Here is a 10,097-nt window from a genome sequence, read left to right on the forward strand (position 1 = left end):
GATGCGTGTTTAGCTAGGCAAACTTTGCCCCAAAGCCACGAGTGTAAGTTAAAAATAGAGAAATAACATAAAAGGTCAAAAGGTTACTATGCACACAATTCTAAATTGGATATTCAGCCATTGTCTGTCTCTCTCTCTCTCACACACACAACACACACACACACATTCTGTAGACAGCTCTGAAACAGTCCAATGTAAAAATTATTGCATGAGTAAGGATGATCAATTATATTCCAACTCTTGGGGGAAAAAATGGAGAGACGTGTTAAGTGGCTGCTAGAGATGGGCCTGAACCAAAGCCCAGATCCAAACTAATCTGCATTTCAAGCAACACACAGTCTGGGGTTCTCTTTCTAGTGAGGACTAACCATCTTTCTTTTGAAGGTTCTTTTTATTGTTAAAAAATGTGTTTCAATATATCTTCCTGGTGTAACTCCACTGAAATCAATGGAGTTGTACCAAAGATGACTTTGGCCTATGGTAGCGAAAGCTTTGTTGGTAGTTGCTGTGATATTAGTTAATAAAACTGCACTCGTAGCATCTTGGATTGTTATCTTGTCAGGTCTCATAATCTAAACAGGATTAGGTCTGATCAGGATTTACATGGCAGACTTCCCACAACAATTTACATAGGCGGTGCAGAAGGTGATGTAGGTAAATCAGTAGCTGATACTCCACATGAGTCATTACAAAAACAATGTCCAGTTTGTTGTTTGGAGTGGTGAGGTGTTCTCTGTGGGCAGTGTCCTCTGTGAGATATGGGACCAACGCTATGGCCACTTATGGTGATTAAAGATCACATATCTGTTACAAAGGCACTTCACTTTCAGGACATACTCAGAGTCATAATTTTATGACTTACATTTCAGAATTCATGACTCTTGTATTTAAAACTGTGATTGTGTCCACTCTTGACATAATACTTCATTGTAGTTAGTGGCCTTCTTGAAAAATTTCCAGGTGAAGATGGGTGTCCTGCACTATGGCTCTGCACCTCTGGTCAACCCAAACTGAGTCTCAGGTAATCTTGGTTCCTTTCTCCTGCTTCTATTAATTTCTTTCTTTCTTAGTCTTGCTTTTCTTTTAGGGAATGACCCAGCAATCCTTGCACCGATGATAATCCCATTGACTTCCAGCCCGCGCAAAGACTTCAAGGGTCGTCCTTTACACTCCTTTCCAGCTTAGTTTCTTCTCATTTTTCATTCGCCTCTTTTTGTAACTTTTCTAGGTCTCCTAACTCTTTTTCTCTCTTTAACCTCTTGCTCCTTTCCTCTTCCTTCCTTCTCTTCCCTTAGCCTGTCTCTTCTCTTTCCTTAGCCTGTCTCTTCCTTGTATTCTGACTTTACCACCATTTTGTCTTTGTAGCATATTTCTGTAATAACCTCTGACACACTTCTCCTCATATATCTGAAGAAGAAACCCTTTAAAAAAAAACCCTTTACTCAGAAAATTTTGATTTTTCAAGTTGTTAAATCAGTGCAATAATGGGCATGCAATAGAAATCTGGGTCTTTCCACATTTTTACAATATTAAAAATGGTGGACTCCATGATTTTCAGTGGCTGTGATCATTACTTCCTTGCTAACCTCAGTGTTGGTCACCTATTCCATGGGATAAAAACAGTATATGATGGAATTCTTATATCTTTTATGGACCTATTTTGGTTACTTTGAGCATCAAGTCATAGCAGAACATGTCACTGGATTTGCAGGTGCTTGTCCTTACCATTCAGGCTGTACACGTAGCAAGACAGCCACAGTCTTGTAGCAAAGAGGCTTACTTCTGTATAGCTTGTTGCTGTTTAATTTCATTAAACAGCAAACCCTTTGTCCTGCTCTAGCTCCTTACTGATTAAAAATTTATATATAATATAAAGTTTGGGTTTTTTAAACACTGGAAAAAAGTCCTAGTTCCTCAGCACTGGAGGTTCCCAAAAAAACGTACTAATTCAGAGGCAAAGAGAATACATTTACCTATCTCATAGAGCTGGAAGGGACCCTGAAAGGTCATCGAGTCCAGCCCCCTGCCTTCACTAGCAGGACCAAGTACTGATTTTGCCCCTTTAAGGATTGAACTCACAACCCTGGGTTTAGCAGGCCAATGCTCAAACCACTGAGCTATCCCTCTTCTCCAACCAATGAGAGACTTGATATTGTATCTAAAAGGAAACTTAGAAACTGTTAGCAAATAATAGAATGCTTGGATATTCCATTCTAATGTTCTAAATATCATCTGCATAATAGGAGCATTTAGTTATTTAGCTCACCTCTAGCTGCTGCTGTTTTTTTGTGGTTTCACAAATACAATATAATTTAAATATATTTTATGCATAGCACAGTACTAAAGCTGAAAGGTTTGGCCAGTCATAATCAATTGAATGTTTGTGGAATGTGAATACGAACACAACCTAACCAAATTCACCTAAATATCTGAATTAATATTTGTAGAACATTTGTTTTGCTATTTTGGCCCAACTCTAGACAGCATAGCTTTCTGATGAATACAACTTTGTCACTAACTGGAAGTAGTAATCTTGCTCTATCCATTAGTTACTGTATATACAGCTTGTATATATAATATTTATATTTTTCCCCTAAGTTGTGAAATATATAAAAGTATAATTTCACTAACTGAGAGCTCATCATTCAGATGACAAGGTGCAATCAATAAATCATGCAGCACTTGTGGTTATTCTGCATGTCAACTCATATTTCCATGTCGCTGTCCCCACTGTTACTGAGTGTTTGTGTTGTTGTACCTTTCCACCTCCTCAGCGTTGATTTAGGAGTTATTATTCTGGGCTCATAGTAACTGTAAAAAAAGCAAGTTCCAAGTGTCTCTGCCAAAAGGAGGAAATGAAATGAGCAAGTCAACAGACAATTCCACTTGTCAAACACCACTTGCCTCCATCTATGACTTTGTTAAGGAAACCTGTGTTTGGGCAAGTTGCATGAAGTAAACAGATTGCCTTCTTAGTAGGATAACCTCAGTACCCAGTAAAGAATCTTGGTCCCAGCAGTTGTGGTCCTCAATTGAATGAAATGGAAAAACCAAGGCTACTTTTAAAACTTACAAATTGTAAGCTTCTGAATAATGCATTGCAACATCCAGACTGGCTATGTGGGGGGGGAGTTTTTAATGGACAACCAGACGGATAAGGATGGTATTATAAGAAGAGTTTGACATACCAAAAAAAAAAGTACTTGCACACTTTTGAGATTGACTGTCAAATCATTTCACATCTGTACCTAAAGCAAACAGACATAATGCTAACAGCTTGCTACAACTCAAAAATGCCACCCACTAATCAGTCCACCTGTGGAATTATCAGTCCATCTTGCAAGCCGCATACCCGACTGCCAAGAAGCTTGACAAGAAAATGTATATTAAAATGTTGAGTAAGACTGGAAATACAATGTGGTGTAGTATAAACAGAATGCACTTGGTGTGTGGAAAGTGAATATGCCTTTTAATTCAACTTCTGAGTACAGATGATGACCCAACACTGTTTGCTCCTGCCTTTGCCAATTGTGAATGACTAAGATGCTTCACTGACTAGAAGGCATACACACTTCCCCTGTGTGATGGCTTCTCACTCTGTTTTGTAAAATAATTACTTTTTGCATGCAGGGGTAATTAACAATTGCTGGAATATAAGCATTTGCAGGATCATCCTCAGCAAAAATGTACCAAGAAATAAATATTTCCTATGTAATGGATGCACCCTTCACTGTAGGACAAAAATGTTTTATTGAGTGTGTGCATTCCATGAGCATAATTCCTTGAGACTAAATTACACTGGTTACAGCACCAGATAGCCAGGTACTATTTAACATACTGGCAAAATAATCAGTTCACTCTTTTTATCCCCCCCCAAAGCCCAAAAAGAATGTAAAACACCAAGACATTAGAGGAGCAAGTTTTCTGGGACTCTGAGATGGGAAAAGAAGGGATGGGGAATGTGCTGCGAAGGGTAATTATTATGTACAACACAGGATCAGACGGTTGTGCAGTCTGTGGTGTTGCAGGAGATACTGTGGAACGATTAGATTCTTTAGATACTATTCTCTATATGTTCCAACCTCCATTTCCACACAGTAGTTGTTTTCTGTATCTGTGAGTACGAAATGCTATTTTAACATCTGTTCTTTTAAGGCTATTTGCTCTGGGAAGGCAGTGTGTTTTGCCATAAATTTAGGTCATTAATTTGTATCTGTTCTTTGTTTATTTAAGAAACAGGACAAAAGGGCAGCTGCTGAAACATTTGGCTGTGCCGAGGGGTAGTGGGCTCAACATGCCTGGGTTCTGCACACGACCAGCTTGAGTTTGTATCTACAGCTACAGGACAGAACTTTATGGAAACACTTTGCCAAGCCATGTGGCGCTCTGCTCTCCTTTGCACCAGTACCCTTTTAATTATCTGATTCAGGGAGGAGGACGTTCTGGAAAAGTGTTGATGGCATAACAGAAACCTAGAAATCTGTATGCAAACAGGTTTTTAAAAAGTGAGTTTATAAGGCAATTATTTTTTACTGCATTGATTTAAGTGCTGCAATTGGCCAGCAAATCTAACACACTCCAAGTAAATATGACCAATATAATTAGGCATTTATAAACAGAAGCACAATAATACCTAGTAAATTGATTGTTAACAGCATTTAATGCTCTTAAATTGGCCACTAAGTGCAGAATAATTTCTAGGGTATTATTGATATTATAAAGCATTACAGAGGTTTTATTTATTATCTTAAATGTAATGGTGTAAATTAGGTGTGTTTGAAAAGGTCATTTTTTTGCTGCATGATTCTGTGACTTCTAACCAATTTAATCAAACCTGATAGAAAATCACGAGTATTTCCAAATATGTTTGTTTCTCAAACAACCACACATATTTTAAAATGTAGCACATTATTATCTCTGCGTGAAACCCAAGCCCCCAATTAAAGTTAAAAACAAATGACCTGATCCTGTAAACACTTAACTCACCATATAGTTCCTACTTATGGGGCAGAATCTGACACATTTATTCCGACTGAGTAGTGTTTTGTTCCATAAGTGATACCATTGAAACCAAAGAGGCTATTTGTAGAGCAAGGTACTATTCAACATGAGAACAAGTATCAGAATGTTTCTCTACAAGTCCCAGTAGGTCTAGTCATACTCCCAATAGGGAGTAGGCAATGGGAATTTTGCAGTTGGTTTCAGAGGAAGCAGGGTTAGGCACATTGACTATAAAGGTTGTATCAGTGGTTCTCAGACCCATTACTAGGCATATTCCATGTATACTTTATAGTCACTAGTCTCTCTAGAAACAATGGTTTAAAGGTGGCTATTGAAGGGTTAGATGGTGAAAAACATTTTGTAAGTGGTCTTCAGGATGCCACCTGAGTTTGACAAAGGGTTCCTCTGGCTTTTGCTGGGTCTTTTGAAGGTACACTAAATTTTAAAATTTCAGGGGATTAGCCATCCTTATGAGGGGTGAATGATAGTTACTGAATCCAAGATCCTTAAAGGTAGTTAGGATCTAAACCCCATGGAAATCAATGGGAGTTAGGTACCTAAATACCACTGAAGATCTGGGCCCAAGTCATGAAATGCTGAAGAACGTGTCATTACAGAAAATCCTAGAGGAACTATATAATAGGTATGAAACAATTAAGGTTTTATAGAAATTGTTCTTAAAACTGATGGAATTTGTATTCTATCGAATACAGCCATTCAGCAGTGGCTCCAGGCACCAGTGCTCCAAGCACGTGCCTGGGGCGGCAAGCCGCGGGGGGGCAGCCTGCCGGTCCCTGCAAAGGCGGCAGTCAGGCAGCCTTCAGCGGCATGCCTGCGGGAGGTCCACCGGTCCCTCGGATTTGGCAGCAATTCGGCGGCGGGTATGCCAAAGCTGCGGGATCGGCGGACCTCCCGCAGGCAAGCCGCCGAAGGCAGCCTGCCTGCCGTGCTTGGGGTGGCAAAAAAGCTAGAGCCGCCCCTGCAGCCATTGTATAGAATTTGTGTTCCCTCCTATTGATCATATAGAGAATGATGCCCCTCTGTTCATATTCTGTAAGTGGGTTTAAAAATTCTGCAGAATAGTTATTATTCTCCTCTTAAATTCTATAAGTTTTTTCCAAAAGAATGTGACTGCTCCATCCTCAGAGGTATGGAATTCAGACCCCCAACCAAATTAATAATTCCTGGAAATGGGCTTGGCAAATATGTTGCAATTTATCAGGTCTGTAGATAATACACAGGACTCAGATACCAAAATAAGAACCTGACACACACAACTAAATTTTAAAACAAAATAAAAAAAGGAAGAAAGAGAGAAATCCAGTGCTAATTGTAAGATAATGTATTCTCTGTTATAAAGAATGCCCTGCTGATAAAATCCACTGATAATTCTGAATATATTAGACTATTTGAAAACATAAAATGTGAGAATAAGAATATTTATATATGTACTATAGCGATTACTGGTAGTGCTGTATATATTTAAGGTCACCCTGACATTTCATATAAGACCCTGTTTTCAGCAAAAAAAAGTTCAGCTATTTCAGAGAATGAAATTGGGGAAAAATGCTTTGTTTTGCCGATGTTAAAAAACTCTGACAACCACTTTGTTAAGCACCAGGGGTGGCTCTATGTTTTTTGCTGCCCCAAGCACGGCAGTCAGGTGGCTTTTGGTGGCGCGCCTGCGGGCGGTCCGCTGGTCATGCAGATTCTGCGGGAGGTCCGCTGGTGCCGCGCCTTCGGCGTCCCCACCGCCGAAACCGCGGCACCAGTGGACCTCCCGCAGGCATGCCGCCGAAGGCAGCCTGACTGCCATCCTCACAGCGACTGGCAGGCTGCCCCACCGTGGCTTGCCGCCCCAGGCATGCGCTTGCTGCGCTGGTACCTGGAGCCACCCCTGTTAAGCGCTGGTGCCTCTGTTCTTTGGAGTAGGGACTTGAAATTTGGTAAGGGAGACCCTGGTGTTGGGGATGTAACTTTGACTGTTCCTGTGCAAAAGTACCCAAATTTGGCCAAGTTACAAGTCTTTGAAAAATCTGTTTGTACATGCTCAATAAAGATTTGTTAGAGTCGGTCAGCTAAATTCTCTCGAGATTACATCTTTACTGAGTTTGTTTTAGCTCTGGGCTGTAGGGGCTGGCCAAGACTTTCTCTGCAATTGCTGCTGCAGGCCTCTAGAACATAAAAGAAGGAGCCTATGTCTCCAGTACGCTGTGCCCCCCTGCAGGGCCCAGGCAGTGAGGAGAAGGAGGAGGAACAGGCTGATTCAAATGCATACGTAACAAGAAGTCCTGAGGGAGAGGGCAGTGGAGAGAGTTTACTGGGACAAGGAGAATGGGGGCAACTGCAAATGGAAATGGGAGGGCAGAACTGGGAGGTTGTGGGGTGGGGGAGAGTGGGACTGGCAAGCTGATGGAACTGTAACAAGGTGCCAGGGGGTGGGATGGAAGAGAAACAGCTGAGATGGGGGACAGGCTGAAAGGGATGGGGCAAAAGGGGTCAGATGCCACTTGAGCACAATAGGGGAAGAAGAGTCTTTGCCCACTAGAGAACATTCCCCTTCAGAGCCTGGAATGAAACCCAAGATTCCTGAGTCTCATCATGCCTCTTCTGTCAGCAAATATCTGTGTATCTCTCATCCCTCTCTATTACTGGTCCATACAAAGGATGACAGCCTACTACTTCAATCAGGTACTCTGTTAGCTCAAGTGGCAGAAGTCTTTGCAGTGCAGCTAAAGGTTCCAACCATAGTGATGACAAATGTGGATATCTGAATAGTGTCAGATAATGGAATTTGGGGGGAGGAGGGGGGGAAGGGGCGCAGGGGGGTTGCTTTTTTAAAGTCTATGAAACTACATATAAAAACAGTGTAAAAAGAAAATTGAGTGCAAAGTCAAGCACTCAAAAATTAGGACATGCGAGATTTAAGATTACCTGTACAACCTTAATTTGTCCCCCTTGTGCATATGCATTATGATAGTCTTTAATTGCGTGATCATATACTATTTTTCCACAGGAACCTTGCCTCATTCAGGGCACAGGATCTGGTCTGGAGATGAATCTGGGTTATGTAATGAAGAGGACTGTCTGTAGGACTTCCCCTGCCTCATTTGTTGCAGAAGTGTGAAGGCATGCAGTGAATGAAGTAGAAGATTTCAGGAAGAGATAGTATGGTCTCATGGTTATAGCAATCAGATGCTGTCCTGGAGAACTGAATTCTGTCATTGCCTCTGCCACAGAGTTTCTGTGTGATGCTGGGCAAGTCACTTAAACAGTAGAGACAGCTGTTTTATCATGACTCTAATGATTTTGGGGTTTTTTTTTATGAGAACACAATGAAAGGGGCCAACTCACAATTTTTCCCTTATTCAAAGTAGCCACCATTTCCCATTACTGTCATCCATACAGAGGATGATAGCCTACTACTGTCATGGGGGCTGAAGCCAGCAAAATGATTGCCATTTCTCTACTCTCTGCGTGTGGAAGTGAGGCTGCCCTTAATAAAGTTGGGTGCCACCTTCCTCTACTGTTTTCAGTGAAATTGAAACGACTCCCAGAGGCAGGCAAAATAGCTGCCACTCTATGGTTTTGGGGGGCTGGCCAGTGCACAGGGCCTGTGAGGAGCAGCAGGCTGTGAAAGATGGATTGGGAGACTGAGGCGGAGCAAGAGGCAGATTTAGGGGTTGTAGAGAAATGGGGGGCAGGAAGGAGGGGTGAGAAGGGAAAGAGGGGAGTGGGGGTTCAGATCACAGACAGCAGGGAGGGGTGGGATGTGAAGGGGGCTCTGGAGCAGGGGGAGGTAAGACAGGGGTGAGGAGTAGAGTGGAGGAGGGAGCCCAAACCAGGTGCGGAGTTGTGGGAGGGAGTCCTGCCCAGGAGAAAGTGGCAGGATGGAAAGTTTTGCTTCTTGCAAAAGGCTAAACCAAACCCCTATTATTTTCATGGTGCTATTATTGCTTATATGAATGATTGATATAATCTTAAAGTTCTTTAGTATATAAAACAGCAACTCATCAACCCTAAAACATAAGTTCTGTGTAGGAGTCTGAATCATAATGCATTAATTAGGCCAGTGGTTCTGAAGCTATTTATCATCCAGCCTTTCTTTTATCAAAGGAAATAAACAAGGATGGGAGAGAGAGTCAAGACAGTAATGTGATGGCAGTGGCCCTATTTTAGCGATGAGGAGAGCTCTCCATATGGTAGCCAGGGAGACATGTACATTTCCGTGTGCATTAAATGTTGACTTTGTGACCTAACGTGTTCATTTTCTCTCACTTTCACATGGGCAGAGAGAGGGTAGTTAAAAGACAGATTAAAAAACCATCAAATCACGTTTTTTAAATGATTTTTGGTGGCTTGACTCATAATTTTTGGTCTCTTGAGGCTGGCAATACTGCTTAAACAGAATTTTCACAGGCGGCCACTAATTGTCTTCCTCATTTTCTGGGTTCCCAACTTGAGACCCTGGGGTCTGATTTGCAGAAATGCTGAGCACTCACAGCTGCAACTGAAGTCAAAGGAAGCTGTGCTTTGAACATAAAAAATGATATGTAATGGTAAGCACTCTGAAAAAATCAGGCCCTAGGTATCTGAAATTGGGCACCCAAAAATACTGTGCCTCTGTTCCCCATCTGTAATATGTGGATAATACTACTTCCTTACTTCAGTGGGATGTTGTAAAGTTAAATCAATTAATGTGTGTGAAGCACTCAGATACTATAGTGATAAGTGCCATAGAAAAGCCAATGAAGAAATTAATATTTCTGTCTCCAGAGAAAGGTTTGAATACTGTGCCACATGTTCAGGAATACAGATAAAACAAAATGTTGAAGAGTTGCTTACTCAGTGACCACTGGCCATCCTGTGCACTGAATGAGGCAGGGGTCCTGTGAAAAAATAATATGTAATATGTGATGAAATTTAATGTGGATAAATGAAAAGTAATGCACATTGGAAAACCTAATCCTAACTATACATATACAATGATGGGGGTCTAAATGAGCTGTTATCACTCAAGAAAGAGATCTTGAAGTCATTGTGGGTAGTTCTCTGAAATCATCCACTCAGTGTGCAGCTGCAGTCAAAAAAGCGAA

General features: G+C 41.4%; 1 long non-coding RNA gene across 1 annotated transcript; it reads left to right on the plus strand.

Moving 5' to 3' along the window:
- The first annotated feature begins 4,233 nt into the window (after positions 1-4,233).
- On the plus strand, positions 4,234-9,255 carry LOC122173577 (uncharacterized). The gene is made up of 2 exons (XR_006174153.2): positions 4,234-4,505; positions 8,018-9,255. It is a non-coding gene; the product is annotated as an uncharacterized LOC122173577 (long non-coding RNA).
- The last annotated feature ends 842 nt before the right edge of the window (positions 9,256-10,097 follow it).

This window comes from Chrysemys picta, chromosome 3, assembly GCF_011386835.1.
Source record: "Chrysemys picta bellii isolate R12L10 chromosome 3, ASM1138683v2, whole genome shotgun sequence".
Lineage (NCBI taxonomy): Eukaryota > Metazoa > Chordata > Testudines > Emydidae > Chrysemys > Chrysemys picta.